This window comes from Onychomys torridus, chromosome 5, assembly GCF_903995425.1.
Source record: "Onychomys torridus chromosome 5, mOncTor1.1, whole genome shotgun sequence".
Lineage (NCBI taxonomy): Eukaryota > Metazoa > Chordata > Mammalia > Rodentia > Cricetidae > Onychomys > Onychomys torridus.
In genome coordinates this window covers 30,041,673-30,059,361 of record NC_050447.1, presented here as the reverse complement: position 1 = coordinate 30,059,361, position 17,689 = coordinate 30,041,673, and the positions used below count along the sequence as shown (strand labels likewise).

At 43.8% G+C, this 17,689-nt stretch overlaps 1 protein-coding gene across 3 annotated transcripts in view; it reads left to right on the top strand.

The window, feature by feature from the left end:
- Positions 1-8,095: 8,095 nt before the first annotated feature.
- The window catches only part of Cdh11 (cadherin 11), a 162,843-nt gene continuing 153,249 nt past the window's right edge, over positions 8,096-17,689 (top strand). For all 3 annotated transcript variants that reach the window (XM_036187122.1, XM_036187126.1, XM_036187125.1), the window contains exon 1: positions 8,096-8,358. The gene's annotated coding sequence lies outside the window, so the exon portion shown is untranslated. The remainder of the gene's footprint in view (positions 8,359-17,689) is intronic.

Below are 17,689 nucleotides of genomic sequence, written 5' to 3'. Positions count from 1 at the left end.
TAGATTCAAGCAGACGATCCATCTGCTTTAGGTTTGGGGATTCATTCATTCAGCTAGCACTATTCATGCATTTACTATTCATGAATTCATTCTACAAATATTTACTGAGTGCCTACCATATGCCCAGTACCGTGTTAGATGCTCAAGTTACAGGAGTGAACAAGGGAGAATATGTATTTTGCCCTCCTGAAGCTTGTATCTTAGTAGGGTGAGACAACCAACAAAAGTAAGTCAATAAAATACACAGTGCTATTTATACTAGATATATTCATTATGGACAATGATAAATTTGTCACAATGGATAGGAAATGATGGTCACTGGTGACTGGAGTGATGAGTGGGTGCTGATGCTGATGAGAGTGGAGGAATGAATCCCCAGTAAGTGGGCAAAGTGACAAAGTAAGCAGCAGAAAAACAATTTGAAAAAAGAAATCCTACATAGATACAATATAAGCAACAGATACAAGTGTCTTGAAGTTGAATTACTTTTCCTCAAACAATAGCAAAGACATAAATTAGATCCTCAATGATCAAAGGGGACTATACAAGGTAAACAAGAGCTGCTCATTTGCACCTAACAGAAAAAGGAGGCCTTGGTAAGATGGTTATTCTTAGCATCCTGGGGAAGTCAGGTAATTCAGTGCTTTTATTTTAAATGCACAGAATTATGCATAACATGGAAAAAGGCCATTTGCACATACACCTCCATGCTCTTCCTTACGACTTCCTTCTTGTTCATATACCTTCTCTGTTTCTTTTTTAAAGTTTAAAAAATTGTGTGTGTGTGTGTGTGTGTGTGTGTGTGTGTGTGTGTGTGTGTGTGATTTGTGTGTGTCTGTGGAGGTCAGAGAACAGCCTGAAGAAGTCCTGACCTGATTCCATATGAATCTGGGGAGACCAAACTTGGGTCCACGGGCTTGGTGGCAAACTCCCTTACATATGGAGCCCACTCACTGCCTCTCTTCTGTTTCTTCTGCTATTTCTTCTCTATCTGCTTTTTTCCTACCTGTTTATCATCTACTCTTCAATTACTTTAATTCACCTATGGATGAGACAATGTGCCTCAGGATCTGATAGATGTCCTCCACACTGAGAATATGGAACAAAATTCATTCTCTTTCTTCTTCCTCCTGTTTATCATACCAAGACTGAAGTCCACCACAAGTTTCTCCACTGAAAGCCAGCCTAATGTGACAGACACTTTGTAAGTAAACACCCACAGACTGGAGTCCTAGCTCTCCTATTTACCAACTGTAGTCAACTGGCCAATGCACGTAGTTTCATCACACAGTTCTCTTATCTGTAAAACAGGCACAATAATACAGCCTTTGAAAGAGTATTTATAGGATTGTTAATTTTGTACGTAAATGTTTTTGGGATATAAAATAGGCTGAATAAAGCTGAATGGTTACTTTATTAAGTAACCACTTATTTATTTTGTTAAGTAAAATATTGAAAAGCTTACCTTCTTCCTTTCTATCATGAACCTTGATAACAAGTGAGCGCAATAGTTACACTGATTTGAAGTGACGCTGAATGGTCCCTCGGATCAGTTGTCTCTAATGTTTTATAGAGTTGTATGCATGTCTATCAGAACCTATGTGATCTGGTAACCCAAGATGGCTATGAGAAAGGGATGATAGGAACCTGTTTCTGCCTGTTGAAGAATGTATCAGCTGCTCTAACATTTCATGTACCCCTGTAGGGACACTTTTCCTTACTCAGCTCTGAAGTGTCTCCCACTGAAGAATCTTAACTACCCATCTGGTCCTATGATGTGCCTTGGCCAACAGAGTAAGTCAGAAGAGACAGTCTCCAGTACTGGACCTTAGAACTCCAAAGGTGTGTATATTCCCACATGATGATGTCTTGTGTGGTTTCCTTCACTATTAGAATGTTACCACATTAATATAGAAAGAATGATGAGAAACCCAGAAAGATAAACTGAGTTTTCCTAAGCAAACTCACTCTAGACCAAACAACCCCAACCAAATCACAGATAAGTGACTAAGTAAGTGTTGTTTTTAAGCCACTGAGTACAGAGACCATTTTTGATATAATATTAGCATGATAGTGTAAATGTAACCGTCTTGTTAAATAAGAAACACAGAACCAATTGCAGAGTTAAAAACTACGAAGTCAGAGCAAGAGCGGAAAACCTTACCCTTTACTGCTTCTGCTGTCCTTCCTCTCTGCAAGAGATCTACTTCTGTGTGTCCTGTCTATTTATAGACTTTCTGTTCTGTTTTCTCATTGGTTGTAAACCCAGCCACATGACTTCCTCATCACTGCCTGTTTGTACAGACCTCCAGGTCTTCTATGGTTGGTATTGAGATTAAAGGCGTGTGTCTGCCATGCTGGCTGTGTCCTTGAACACACAGAGATCTACCTAGCTCTGCCTCCCAAGTGCTGGGATTAAAGGCGTGCACCACTACCGCCCAGCTTCTGCTCTGGCTTGCTCCTACCTCAAAGCAACTTTATTAACATACAAATAAAATCACATTTCAATACAAATAAACTATCACTATATGATAGTATTGAGCACCAATACCTTGGTTTTAATTCCCTCAAAAATATTAGTTCATTCAAAAATATTCTCTGGTTTGTTTTCTTTTGTATGTGTCAGACACTGAGAGAGCTGCTAGATATGGTTGTAGATATTAGTCATGAGGGTATCATCATTTCCCTTAGGGAAATTTACAGTGTAGGTGAGAAGGGAGAGATTAAAATATTAGTTACAGACATGTGAGGAATTTCCTGGGAAGAGCTGTCTGCAGTCAAAATTTAGCAGGAGGTGGTGAGCTGCTTCTATGTGCAAGTGTGTTTTGCCTACATGTTTATCTGTGTAAGGGTGTCAGATCTTGGAGATAAAGACAGTTGTGAACTGCCATGTGGATGCTTGGAATTGAACCTGGGTCCTTTGGAAGAACAGTCAGTGTTCTTAACCACTGAGCCATCTCTTCAGCCTGATGCTTTGCTTTTATAGAAGAGACAGACAATTTTAATTCCAAAACTTCAGCTCTTTAAGAATTTTCCACCCCCATCCCAGAGCTCAACTTGGACAAACTTTCATTTACAACTACGGCAGTAAGGCTCAGAAAACAGGGATGGCTCATCCAGCTGTGACTCGAGGAATTTGTGTTAGACATAGGAATGAACCCAGAGCCTTTTTGCTCTTGATATTGTTTCTGCAAATGATGGTGTTAGTAGAGCTTTCAACAGCCATAATATTCTAGGCTGAGATTTGTATTTCTAATTCTCTTAATTATAATCTATAACTACAACATGGCTTCTTCTTCTTCGGATCAATGAAGGTATGGTAATCAAATATAATAATTAACAGTAATAACCAAGAGCTCCTATTAATTGAGTTTCTGCTCAAGGTACAATACTTACTGTTTTGGAATGTGGAAATACTGAATCTCCACAACAATTGTGGTATAGGCAATAACCTTATTTTACAGATCTAGAAACTGCATTTGGTAATAGATAAAGACTTGCTCAAAACCATGCAACGAGTGAAGAATAAATGATTGCTGTGTATTGGTTTCCTATGAGCTAAGACAATATTTTGGGGAGAAGTTCTTAAAGACTTTGGGTAAAGCATTTCATGCTCCAGGGAATTCTATCAAGCTCAGAAGAAAACGATTTAATAGCTTTAGGAAGCCCCTGAAACCAACCAGATTCACTGGGTTCCACCTTTGCCAAGTTTATATAATCAGCCTTAAAGACTGCTGAGTAACACTCTCAGACAAGCTGGGCTGCCTGGAAGTGGCACTTGGATTTAACCGTAAGTCATACAGTGTGCTTCAGAGTTCTTTTACGAGCCATGCTGGGCTGGGCTTTTGGCAGTAGAGATCTTTTTGAGACATTTCTGTACCTGTAAGTAAATCCAATATGCTCACTAGCTCACAAAGTTGGACTTTGGCTTACTCTTACTTTGGTCTAGAATGACTTGATATTTGTTCAAGTATTTCCATGAAAAATGGAACACAACATGACAGAGACAGGGTTCAAGCAAAGATCAAAGACACACTTTTCATTTTCTTTCTTTCTTACTCTCTCTTTCTTCCTTCCTCCCCCTCTTAATTCCTTACTTCCTCTCTTCCTTTCTTTCTTCCTTCCTTCCTTCCTTTCTTTCTTTCTTGAGAGTTGACTCAATGGTTTTCACATTTGACCTTTGTCTTTGTGCCCTCTCTGCTTGTGGAAAGCATGTCTGAAAGCTAAATCAGTTTTGAAGAAATATATTCCCTGCTTGAATTTTGCCTCACCTTTAAGGCCATTTACCAAAGGGTCTCTCTAGAGCATGAACTTTCTAGAAGGTCTGAGGAGACTGGAGCTTCTGACTGGAAACAAAGAACAGCAATGTAGGTGCTGGCTATCTTCAGAGTCTGAGGAGAGACACATCAAAGAGACATGGTCCCTTTGATGAGGGAAGGCAGGAAATTATCAACCCTGCTCCAAGGATTGAGACAGAGACCAGAAGAGGATCATTTGGGCTTCTGCTGGGTCTGGATTTGAAAGCACAGGCAACCTTGAACCCTAGTTTCCTCCCTTGAAAAACAAGACAAAAGCCAGAAAGATTAGCAAGAAGAACTTGGTAGCTGCTTGTGAAACTGGTGACTTCCTTTTCTTTTTTTCTTCTTATTCTTTTCCTTTTACAATCTGAACTGAAATCACACATTACTCCACCCAAGTGCTTAATATGGATTTCTATGACAGATCCTAACATAGTCATAAAAAAGAAAATTTCCCCTCTGAAATGCACACTCTGAGCTGTGTAGGTGTGCCTAACAAGTCAGGAAGCCAGAATGCCTGAGTCTAGTTCCTAGGAATTAATCACTTATGAGATTTAAAGGGGAGGGGGGATTAACTTGCTTTAACATTTGTAAGGCTCTCTAACAGCTTCCAAAACAGAACTTGCCAAATAGACCTAAGGCGGCAATCTTCCAAAAGAACAAGACTTGAAAAAACAGTTTTTCATTTATTTTCTCTCTCCAAATGCCTCACAAGAAGTCTCCCCTAAGGGATGAGTTGCAGGTCACAGAATACCCTGTGAATCTTCCTGAAGGAAGTGCCTTTGGCTTTTTTTAAAATTATTATTACTATCTGAGGTGTTTTAGCAAATTTGTGCAGTCACCACTGCTCTTTCATTTACAGCACTTCTGAACAGAAACTGCTTTCATCCTCAACCACAGTAGCTGATTCCTGTTTGTAACCTCAACCTTGGGCAAGCACAGATCTGTTGTCTGTATCTGTAAACTTGTCTTTTCGAGACACTACATATCAGTGGAAACAGGCAATTTGTGATAGTGTTGTTCCCATTTACCCTATTTTTAAAGTTTCTTTATGACACAGCAATCATCAGTGTCCCTTTCCTTTCCGCTGCTGAATAATGTTCCATTATTAATGGATACATCACTTTTTTTTATATCCAACTCATGTCTCCATGGCCATTTATTTGCTTTGTTTCCCACATGTAGGGCCCTGTAGCTAATGTTGCTGTGAACAGTCATTCATGTGCCAGCCTCGGTATGGCATGCTTCTCTGATTTTTAGGAAAAAGAATTCTTGGCATAGAATTGTGTAAAGACCGTTCACTTCTGCTACCCACTACACAGCTCTGATTGAAGTGTGCAATGCCAATTGAAACCTACCAAGTAAATTTTAACTTCATATTTAAGATTCCATTATGTTATCATTCATGAAGCAGATAGTCTAAAGAACAATTGTTGTTACTTGATGAATCCTGAACAGAAAGCGGAGGACAATTTTCAGCTGAAGTCAGATCACAAGTGAACAGGCTCAGCCTGGGATATACCTCGCACTTGAATTCGTGGGACTTTGCGCATGGGTGCCCTACTCATCACTGGCTCTGAGCCTCTCTCTAGCAAAGGGTTACATTTATGTTAGCTGTAAGTTTCCTTTGTTCTTTTCATGTCCACGTGGAAAGGATGCAAAAATCCGGGCAAATGTTTGTAGCCCTCTCAGAGCCATACTGGTGTACATACTAGGGCAAGTCCGACCCTTTTCCCTTCTCCTGTCCAGTAACATCACTAGTACATGGGAATGATTAGGTAGCAGCCTCTGTGTTCTTTTACAGTGGGGACTTCCGGTGGCGGTTTGGAACCTACCCAAAGTTTTAGGGTTGAGAGCAGATTTCAGATGCAGACAGAGCCAAAGAGATCAAGAAGAAAGCAAAACCTAGCCTAATGGTGGAAAGGGTTTAGGTCCCTGCGCCAACTGGAGCAGGCACAAGCTTGCACTCTCCAGAGAAGCACTTGATGCTTCCCTGTGCTGCAGCTGCTTCAAGGCGGGTGTTGTGGCGGTGGTAGTGGGAAGCACTTTGGACACGATCCGGAGTGAAGGAAGCGGAGGAATAAGTAAAGTGGGTAACTGGATGCTTAGCGCCCTCTTTTCCTAGAAAAAGAGTGGGCAGTTTAAAGGCCACGTCCACAGGGAGTGACAGAGGCTTTCTCTCCTGGCAGAGTGGTGACGGGGTTGGGGGTGGGGGACAGTACCCAGTGTCACAGGGACCCCAGATGCCGTGGGAAACGCAAGCACTGGGTAGATATTCCCGCAGTCTTGCCTACCTCTTGTTCCTGGTCACATTTCCCGGAGTCCAAGGGAAACCAAGGAATCTGTGAAAGTTCCGGGTCCCCTAGGCTGGTGGCTAAGAGCCCTGGTGCTGGGATTAAGCAACCATCTGCTCTCCCTAGGTCCCTAAGTGTCCTTCCCTTGCGCTTTGGATCCTAGGAGTTCTCTTCCTCCTTAGTCTCTTTCCCTCTAACTTCTGGTCCCTGTTACTCGCCTCTCGGTTTTCTTGCTTCCGCTGCATCGCCCAGCTTTTCCCTTGTGTCTTATGTATTTATTTATTTATTTTCTGGTTCTTTTCTTGGGGTCACCGCTGCCACGCCACCACGACCCTTTTCAACCTTCACCCAGTGGAAATTTCACCTCTGCTCTTCCCACCACCTTTCAGGTTGGAAAGTTGTCCTAATCCAAGATCCCCACAGAGGCACGGATCATTCATTACTCCACGTTCACAGAGAAGGTCTCCACACTGCTCTAGGTACCAAGAGCGCCCCGCCTAGTCCCTGGCGTCCCCCCCCCACACCCCCCGAAGACCCAGCCCTTCTGCCCTGACACCTCCAGAATGGGCAGGAAGTGGGTTGGGGTCTCCCTTGGTGTAGTGTGTCCTTGAAGGAAAAGGGATAAACAGGAGGCTGAGTCTGGGGGCTGGTTATTCTTCACATAGGCCCATCCTCTAGCGGAGTGGCATTCTTTCTGGGGCCTTGAGGGGCTCTGCGGTGACCAGTGGGGGAGGCAACAAGTGAAATTATGGGATGGGGGTGGGGGTGTTGCTTGTACCTGGCTGGGCAGAAAGAAACCAAGGAACACTCCTGGCTGGCTGACCCCAAGGAAGCTCTCCTCGCGTACCCGCCGAGGCTTTGCATATACGGCAGAATAAAATTGAGAAAGAACAGAGGTTGAGTTTTTTTCCAAGTCCGAATGCCTCTTTTCAGTGTCTTCACCGCTCTCCCGGAAAACCGACTTCGCAAAGGATAGGTGATGGGGTGCTGAAGGCGCGCAAGGGGGTGGCTGGGCAGGAGCGGTTAACGTGGAGAGATTTTTAGAGGGTGGGGTGCTAACTGATAAAGAATAGAAGGCGCTCCCAAATTCCCGATTGCCTCCCGCACTTGGGCAATGCCTTCCATCCAATCCACCCTCCGGCCGGCCAATCGAGGCCCTAGCTTGTCCATCTGGAGCGGATTTCTGGAATAGAGGAAAATGGGGGCTCCCAAGCCCTCTCCAGCTTCCCTCCGTCGCCCTTCCTGATTGGCTGTGTATCCCTGGAGCCCAACTTCAGTCGCTTTAGACTCAGTCTGAACCCCCATAGGAGACTGAGCGCCGCGACCCGGAGCAGGAGGGGTGGCCACCTATCCCTGGGTTTAGCCTCTCGCTGGTTCCCGGGGGGAGGGGCCCGGACAGGGTCGGCCCCGTTGCCTCCTCCAGGCCCAATTCTCCGCGTCTAGCAGCCTCGGTTCCTCTCCGCCCCCTCCCTCTTCTTCCCTCCCAGCGGCGGCCTCCCTCCTCCTCCCCCCTACCCTCCCGCCTGCCCGCCACCTCCCCCCGGTTTCTCATTCCTGCCACTAGCGCGCTCCGCGGCTCATTCCGCGGCCGCCGCCAGCTGAGGGGAGCGTCGCGGGCCGAGGAGCAGATGCCGCGGGGGCCGCTCGCAGCCGCCGCCGCCGACTTGTGAATGGGACTCGGACTGGGGCCCCGGCTGACACCGCTGCGCTCAGCCAGGGCCAGGGACCGCCGGCCGGGAGGTCGCGTTCGCCCGCAAGGGCCCCAGGTGAGGTGCTCTGCCAGTCTCTAGCCCCCGTCTAGATGGGGCTTCTCGGAGTAGGCAGAAAGAGACAAGAATTGCTTATGGAAGAGATTGTCTACGAACGGGGGAGGCTGTTGGTTGATGGAGATCACTAATGCAAAAAGGGAGGGCTTTTGGGGGGGGGTGTGCTAAAAAGAATATTTGTTTTTAAAATTAGAGAAAAAGAGAAGGCAGCCAGCTGTGGGCGCGGGCAGAGCAGGGGCTTGAGGCTCCAGATGTGCACTCCCCCGCTCTTTGATGTGTTGCCGGGGTGGGGTATGGGGGGCAGTGTTGCACCGAGGCTTCAGCATAGGGGGCTTGCTATGGATTGGGGCAAAGGACTGCAGGGCTGAGCTCTGGACACGCAGACTTCTCTGGTCATGTCTCTAGGGAAAGTCGACCCCTGTGCGGTGCCGCCCGCCTGCTCCGCTCTTGTTCCCTAGACAGGATAGCTCTCTGCAGGGTTCCTAGGGGTTCTCCTGAACCTCGGCAGAGAGAGGGAGAGCTACCCAGGACGCAGTCCAGATGTAGAGAGTGCGCGGAAACCCAGAAGAAAGCAAGCGGTCAGAGGCGAGCGGCGATTGGCAGCACTTTGATAGCGTGGGTCGGGGTCTACCGACTGCGGCTCCGAGGCCAGCGGCTGCAGAGCGCTTCTACCCTCCCAGGCAGCGCCTCCTCCGAGGCTCTGATCACCCTTCCTAAGCTCCTCTTGGTGCAGGGGGTGGTCTGCGAGCGGCTCACACTCAGGCTGGGCTCAGGCTTGGGCTAGAGGAAGCTTTCCAGGGTCAATGTTAACTTTGAGAGACAAACCTTCCCCGAAAGCCTGCGCCTCCTCTCGGAGCGCTCCAAGGCTCCCTAGCTTCAGCACGCTCGGCCTCCCTCCCTGCGCTTGGCCTCCCAACCGCCGCGTAGGGAGGGCCAGGAGCGGAGGGAAGGGGGCGGCGGCAGGGGCATCCTTCCCCCTCGCTCCAACCCAGCCTCTCCTTGGCAGGGTCTTCTCGCTCTGGGATGTAAAGAGTCCCTGGAGAAAGTGGGACCCAGGAGGCCATGGGTCCAGCTTCCTGCTCTCTTTCTTGCCAAGGCCAGGGTTTCGCCAGAGCTCGGCGCTCCTGCCTTCCGTGGGTGAAAGCTTCGCTAGATGTTCGAAGAAGCCCTGTTGCTTTTGCTAATAAATGCAGCAGGAATTTCACAGGCTATCGCACTGCTATGGAGAAATTGCATCTTCTAATTATTGAACAGTGCCATTTCTGCTCTAAGAAGGGTCGTCCCTAAGGGCTGGGAGTGGATTTGTTAAAGAAAAGCCTGTTACTGCAGGAGGGTAGAGATTTGTCTAAAGTCTCCCCTTCCGCTCCTTCTTCAAGAAGTCTTTTACGATGGCTCCCAAATCTTTTCCTATGTTTTCCTGATCGTTCTTATCTGTGTACTAGGAAGCAGTAAGTTTTCGGTTTAATCACAGAGAGCAGTGATAATTAATCTGGACAGAGGATAAATCAATTTCTTTATCGCTAAGGCTTGCAGCGAGGATTTTGCGGGGTGTCTAGATTTTCCAGTGGACCGGCATGCAAATGTGTTCTCAGAACCGAGGCTCCCTCGGCGGCACATCAACACATTAGCCAGGTTGAGCTGAGTGTGAGAGCCTTCAAGGCTAACAGAGGAAAAAGAGAAGGGACTGACCTTGATTTTATTAATGTTGGAGTTGTTTTTTTCCCTATGAACAAGGAGACAGAAGCCCCCGAACCTAGACAGAGAGGCTCAACCTTGGCTGCAGGCAGTCCGCTTCCCTTCTAGCAGACAAAGGACTAAAAGTTGGAAAACAAAGGGACATAGATGTGGCCAGTACTAGAGGGACTTGAAGCCACAGGCATGTTCAGTTCTTTACACAGTCTCTGACTCTTAAGTTTTAGGGTTGACCAGTTAGGCCCTGGAATTCTAACCCTCTGTGCAAAACATCTGTCTTGCCTAGTACAAAGGAATGTGAGCAGTTCTCAATAGAGAACAAGCAGAGACATCCAAAGGCCAGGAAACTTTGCTGGGTGAAAACTGGCTTTGCATCTTGCTTCCAGAGACGTTAAATCTTAGCATGTTGAAGTACTTGGAGGCTATACTTTTATTTTTAGTAGTAAGCTAAATTTTAATTGTTTTAATTGTTAGTTCAAAGTCTGCCTATACTGGTCAGTATGTTATATGGATGGAGGGAGAGAAGAGGCAGGAAGGAAGGAAGAGAGGGAGAGAGAGAGGGAGAGGGAGAGGGAGAGGGAGAGAGAGAGAGAGAGAGAGAGAGAGAGAGAGAGAGAGAGAGAGAGAGAGAACTACACCCACCCCTTAGGGTAGGGGATGAACAAGTAAAGGCATACTTAGGAAGGATGGAAATGGGATAATCTGGTGAGGCCAAACTTAAGAGATTTGTTCAAAGTGGGTTTGTTGCACACTAGAAAAGGAGAAGAACAAAAAGAAAGAAAGCTTTTTAGAAATAGTTCTTGTGGAATCACTGGCCCATCTTGATAACACCCCAGAACTTCCATTATGTTCGGAACGCTTATCAGTGCACCACAGCAAATTACTTGAAACTTAAATTCTATTTTCAATTAAGATGCAATCTTTTGTTAATTTGAAAAAAATTAAAAGTTACAGCTCTATATTTTTTTATGGCACAGAACTCATATCTCCCATTTACTGTGGTGGCTTCAGAATATTTATTTGTGGGAGGAGGGTGCAGAGTTGGAGAGCTGTGTCATCATTTGGGGGGAATATGGATCAATTTCATGCCCCTTTAATGCACAACCCTTTGCAATTCATGTTTTTTCTTTCACTTTGAATAGAATTACATGGCTGCTTTGTCAGGATTCAGATTTGGGGACCCTCATATGGGAATCACCATGACATTGACTTTATGGCTTGGTTTACAAAAACCACACTCCCATGAGCTTTGTGTGTCTTGAAGCCTTTCCTATGAATGCCAATAACTTAGGAAGCAGACGGTTCACATACACTTTGATCTGTTACATGTAAATCTGTTTTGTTTATTTTTTTCCCCTGAACCAGCTAAACAAAGTCTACAAATCTGACTTTAATCCACTTCCCCAATGCTTTTATGTTGGAAGTTTGAAAAGCAAGCTCAGTTTATTTGAGCTTATTTTCAACATTGACTTTTATTTTACACTTTGATTATAGGCCTACCTATTTATTGGCTAGTAACAACAAAATACACTTCACGGAGCTGAGAGAAGGCAATGAACATTTTCGTTTTAGAATCAAGTCTGTAGAATTGCTATAAATTTCCAAGTATTTCCTTAGAAATGTACATTCAATTTATATATTCACTAGCCAGTGATTTTAATTCATTAAAGTATATTTGCAATGAGATTCTCCTTTACACAACTGGTCGTTATTCCACCAGAAGTTGGTTAATTTGTCAAGAACTGTTATTCTCTACTTAGAATTTGAAGTAGTCAGTATTTCTATTTCAGAGTGAATGATCCATATATATACTATCTAAGATTGGAATTTAATTTTGTTTTTTTTAATGAAAAAAGGAGCAAAAATCCACAGGTTTGTTGGGAAAAAAGAAGAGGAAGAAAAGCAGGAGAGAGTTGGAAACATTGTGATTTCCCCGCATCAGTTCTATGATCCATCAGGGTTATTGTGATGGTCATCTACGGTTTTCTTTCTAAACAGGAAAGACTAACAAAAACAGTGGAGGAGGATAATTAAACATCTCTGCTTTAATTTTACACTGACATTGAGATCCTTGTGCATCTCTGAAAATGGACTCCTTTGAGGAAGATTGCACTTTTGGCCACTAGAGGGCAATGGTGACCTTCTCCAACTTCCTGGTTTGGGCCCCGCTGCATTTGAGAGCACATGAAAAGCAGTTTTGTTACTAGCCTTGTCTGTACCTCCGCGGAGAGGCCAGGTTCCTGTCTCTGGGGCTCTGGCTCCCGATCCGGTAGATTTTGTACATGAACATCTTCTGAGGTGGAGCATCTGTCACTAGCGGTCTCTCCTCCTCACTTTGCAACTTGTTAGAAAGTTGGGAAATTTTGTGATTTGAGATTGTCTAAGTCAAACCTGAGTGGGGGTTGGGCAGAGGATAAATGAGGCAGCTATCTGCCAGATAGCTGGGTGGATGGATATGTGACAGATGGTGGTTTGGGGTTTTTGTTTTTGTTTTGTTTTGTTTTAAATTTTGTGATAGGAAGCGAGTTTTGATTCAGGGAGGGGAATAAATCAGAGGTGGGAGGAAAGAGGGAAGTATGCCTGAGACTTCCATAATAACATTACCTCTTCTTTCAAGAGGTTTAAAAGACGTTAGAAAGGCATTTGCAATTTGCAAAAAAAGAAACAAAGAAAAAAAAAAGAGCTACACTTTCATTTTTAGTAAATACTTTGGAGTGCTGAGTTTTAATATAGCAGTAATGTTTTACTCTTACCTTTAAATCATTTCTGATATTGCTATATAAAACTTAACTTTAGCATGAAGCAAAATTTAATTCAAGTTTGGTCCTCAATCACTGGAATTTAATCATTGAGGGTTTTTTTTTTCTTTCCTCAGTGATATGGAAATTATGGTTTATGATTAAATTGCATATTTCAGGCTGCACAAATTTATATTTGTTACTGTTTGATGGTGTCATTATGAAAGTTCAGAAGAATTGAAAGAACAAATGCTATGTTATAATTAAGAGGAAGGCTCTATTAAAAGTAAGTACTGTCTTAAGTGGATAATTCTGTATTTTTTTTTTTTTTTTAACTGTATGGAGTTGTCTCCCTGGTGGTTCACCAGCAGAGTTCTTTGCAGCTCTGAGCTGTGTTGAAATTTGTGGACATTTGATGAAGCAGGAATCAATGTAAATGGATTATGGGAGGGACTATTAAGTCACTCAGTGGAAAGTAAGATAAAGTGTTTTGTAAACTGATGCTCACTCACTACCAGACAGTTGATTTAACTTTTTTTTTTTTTTAAAAAAGTCACGTTTATCTTCTAAGGGCTTGTGAAGCATACACGTTAGAACTGTAGACAAGATTTTCAATGTCATTTTGTTTGGTTAAGGGACATTTGTAGAGATCTGGGATATTTTCAGGGAGAAAGCATTGGTCCCATAGTCCGTCATTTCAAGGTTTCAGCTCAGGCAGAGAATCTGGTATCTTAGGGTGTCAAATGAGAAAGAATGTGCAGGAGAAGAGAAGAAGAGGGGAAAGAAAACAGAGATCGTCTGAGAGAGACAAAGGGGGCTATTTGTCATGGTAGGCTACATACAGGTTTCTGTGGTGTTCTCTCTTATTTTCTCAGTCTCCCAAGGTCCTCAGATAGAACATTTTGGGGGTTGAGCCTGGAAGTTGCTGTACATGGCTCTACTAGCAGCAGTGAGCAGTGACTAGAGACTTACTCTATGTCTTCTGTAACTATGGACTCCTTAAACAATACTTGTGAATGAGCACTGCTTTCTTATCAGATGCTCCGGGCTGCTGCAGATGAAGGAAAGCCTTTACTTCCTTATCTGATCTATTCTACTAGGGCGATTTTTACATATTAAACTCACCTCTCAGTGTTTGGTTCTTTTGTGTGGAATGGCTTTAGGCACAGTGACAACTTCAGTGTAATGGTGACCTAATTGTCAGAGCAAGCTGAGTGGTAGGAGGCTCCTCCCTGGTCTTAATATTAGACACATAGAGATCTGTTTCCAGCTCTTATTACGTTCTAGCAGTGAAGCAAGACTTTGAATAGAGGCCTGGCTAGTCACTCTGGATTATCCTTCTCTACATGAATAAGTTTGGCCAGCACTGATGACCAAACTGTGGGAACTCACAGTGGTCTTTGGGGACATTTTGCCCATGACCATGTCGTCAACTGGTTAAGCCAGTTTTTTATCCTCACTGAGGATTGGACCAGTTATTTAGACATGGTGGTAGCTTTGCTCAGTAGCATGGCTAAGATGAGGATTAAGAATATGAGCTTAGGTGTGTATGTGCAGGGTTAAACCTGATCTTATTGAAGACTTTGTCTTTTATTCATCATAGATTTTTCCAACCATCTCTTAAAACAGATTTATTTGTATATTTTATGCATATGAATCTTTCCCCTGCATATATGTACGTATACCATATGTGTGACTGGCACCCATGGAGGACAGAAGAAGGCATGAGCTATGTGGAATTGTACTTGCAGATAGCTATGAGCTGCCATGTGGGTTCTAGAAACTGAACCCAGGTTCTCTACAAGAGCAGCAAGTGCTGTGAACCACCACACCATCTCTCCAGGCTCTTTCCAATAATTTTGACTTTAAAATGTAGTTTTAAATATTATTTCTTTTGATTACTCAGTTTTGTTTTTTGTTTGTTTGTTTGTTTGTTTTAAATTTCCACACACATCCTTCATTGAGAGCTCGCTATATGATCCTGGTCTCATCCACCTTTGGTCAGAACTTAAATTATTCTGTATTTAAAGCTCCTTTGTATATGGATATCTGGTGAAGACTAACCAAAAACTGTGCTAAGGCTCAGATGCCTTTTCTGTGAAAACAGAGCCCACAGAAATATCTGTGTCCTGGGATTGTTATGATGGTAAAAATCAGGTTTAGGCCAATGCCTAGTGACACCCCCAATAACCACTAAAGCTACCAACTGCAAAAAAAATAGACCTGGGGGCTCAGGAAACACTGCAGCCAGTCAAAGTGCTTGCTGAGTAATGACAAGGACTGGACTTCAATCCCTGGAACACATTTAAAAAGCCAGTAACATACACCTTTCATCTCAGTGCCTGGGAGATAGAAATAGGCAAATCCTTGGGGCTCACTGGTCAGCAAGACTAGCTTATTAGTGAGTTCCAGGTTCAATGAGAGACCCCGTCTAAAAAACCAAGGTAGATGACAGCAGAGGAAACATATCTCCAATTGTCTGTGGCCTCCACAGGCATCCACACATGCACACTCACCCACAGCCCTTCCCTCACACACGGAACTGGGACTGAGTATTATAGACTAACTATGACACAGCCAGCAGCTCTTCCTTTCTATGTCTAGACGTAAATTTTTGCTCTGGATTGGGGCATCTCTCAGTAAGTGATGGAATGTTCATTAGTGCCTTCCTTCCTTTTTTTTTTTTTTGAATAATTTTGTGTGTTTAAGTGATCCATCCTTTTTCCATTTAGAATATTCGGGAAGCGGTGGAGATTTTCGAGATGGTTACTGCTTCCAGAAAGTGCCTGCCTCCTTTATACATTTGCGAGTTTTGTTCCCAATGTTTCACATATGGGTTGCTGTGGGAAGTTACCCTGAAGTAACATCTTCCCAGGAAAGCTGCCTGAGCATGGGATATGGAGATATCCATCAGGGGTCTGCTTTCGTGTAAAAACGGCTCATTACTATTCTAGACGAGCTTAAAAGATAATTAGTCTCTTGATAAATTGTCTCAATTTCAAGACTGTTCCTGTTTGTTTTTCAGGTAAATGTAGTTTGGGATTTCAAGGGGTTTGAACAGTGACAATTTTAACTCCTGAAGAGACAACAGCTGAAGAAGTTTGTGCCCCACCTGGTGATTTCTGTCCGTGATGGGCCCAGACAAAAACAGTCACTTGACTTCTAGCTAAAAAAAAAAAAAAAAAAAAAAAAAAAAAAAAAACAACAAAAACCCAGGGGCTTCACTCTATTGTTTTCCCAACTGTTTTTATACCCTATCATACAGCCAGCCTGGGCTTTGCAGGCTCTTGGGCCCCCCAAGCTGCTTGCTAGTTTTCCACCTGCAGCCTAGTTGAGGCACCTGTTCCTGCACCAAGCCAGCGTTCTCTCCTGGGCTTTCCTGCCAATGAACAAGAATACCTGCTGTCCTCGCCTGGTAACAGGTGTAGCAGAGAAAGTCAACTCTTGGAGATCCTACTATGTGCCATATGCTGACCCCATCCCTCTGTCATTCTATATAGCCTGTAGAGGAGTAGGGACTATAAACTCTTTACCAAAGAGGGAGCTAGACAGCTTTCGGGAAACTCAAGACACTTGAGGCTGAGTTTGCAAACCTACTCTGAGTCGCAGTGCTCAGCAGTTTCCTACTATGTGGGGTGTGTGTCATACGCCTGGGCCTCCCTAGTAATCAGGGGCAGAGTGTTATGACCAAAAATATGAGGTCATCCTGTGACCCTAGTACCGTGCACAGTCCATAAAAGGAGTTCCTGAGAGCTACTTCTTTATCTCTTCTCAGTAGGGTTTCTTTTTGTCAATGATCCCACAAGCATCTGAAATGCCTCAATGGATGGCAGCCTGTTAACCACCTCTCAGGGAACATGGGAAGCAGCAGGTGATTCATTAACTTTGTTCATTAAAATGTTCTGTCTAATGCAGGAGGAACTTAAATGCTTCCTTGTGTAACTTCCTCCAAGGATTTAAACTTTTGTGTCCTGGCATATTTCTCATCCTTCCTGACAACACTACAGATATTAGAAACTGATTTTTCATAACTTTTGAGGTCCAGAGTTTGTTGAGCACTAAGCCAGTGTGGCACTATGCTAAAAGGATTTCACATACTCTCAGACTTTCTACTCATAGGCACACTGGAAATTACTGTCAGCATCTCACAAAGAGTGAACACATTCATTTCCAGTGTTCTACTGCAAGTCACAAACAAACCTGAGATCCAGATCCAGGCACCAGACACTGAAGCTTGGCTACCATGTTGGGATGGTCCTGGAATCTAGTGTCTAACCAAACTGATGATATATGGCTCTCAGATTTTCTACCATGCTCATTTCTCATCTTCTTCTACCACCTCACTCCTAAAATTTGACAAAAGGGATGATAAGTGATGCTCTAAGCTGCACTCTGACCTGTGGCTGAGTGGGTGTATTATTTATTATAATGAGGGCTGAGGACTTGGTTTTATCAAATATAACTCTCAGAAATCAAATGTATAAAATCATTAGAGAAATCATGCAATATTCCAGGAAGCCTTCATGTAGAGATGAGGTTCTAGCAACTGTAGGAGAATCCAAAATGACATAGTTACCCCTGAGTGAATAGTAGTACTCCTACTGGCAAGGAAGTGGGCTGTCTTTGCTCTTAACACAGTCTCTTTACATTATCTATAAGCAAAGGTCAGGTTCATTTGGAAAAACCCATGTGTGTGTGTGTGTGTGTGTACATGGGAGCTCTCACGTGAGCGCACACACACACACCCACACCCCCCCAACACACACATATACACACACACAGCATGTGTGTGTATTTATTTTAAGAATAATTTTAGTAGATGTACTTGTGACCTGTGACTTTAAAAACATCATTTAATTCAAGATTGTGTGAAGATACAGCATGTTACAGCCTCAGCCAGT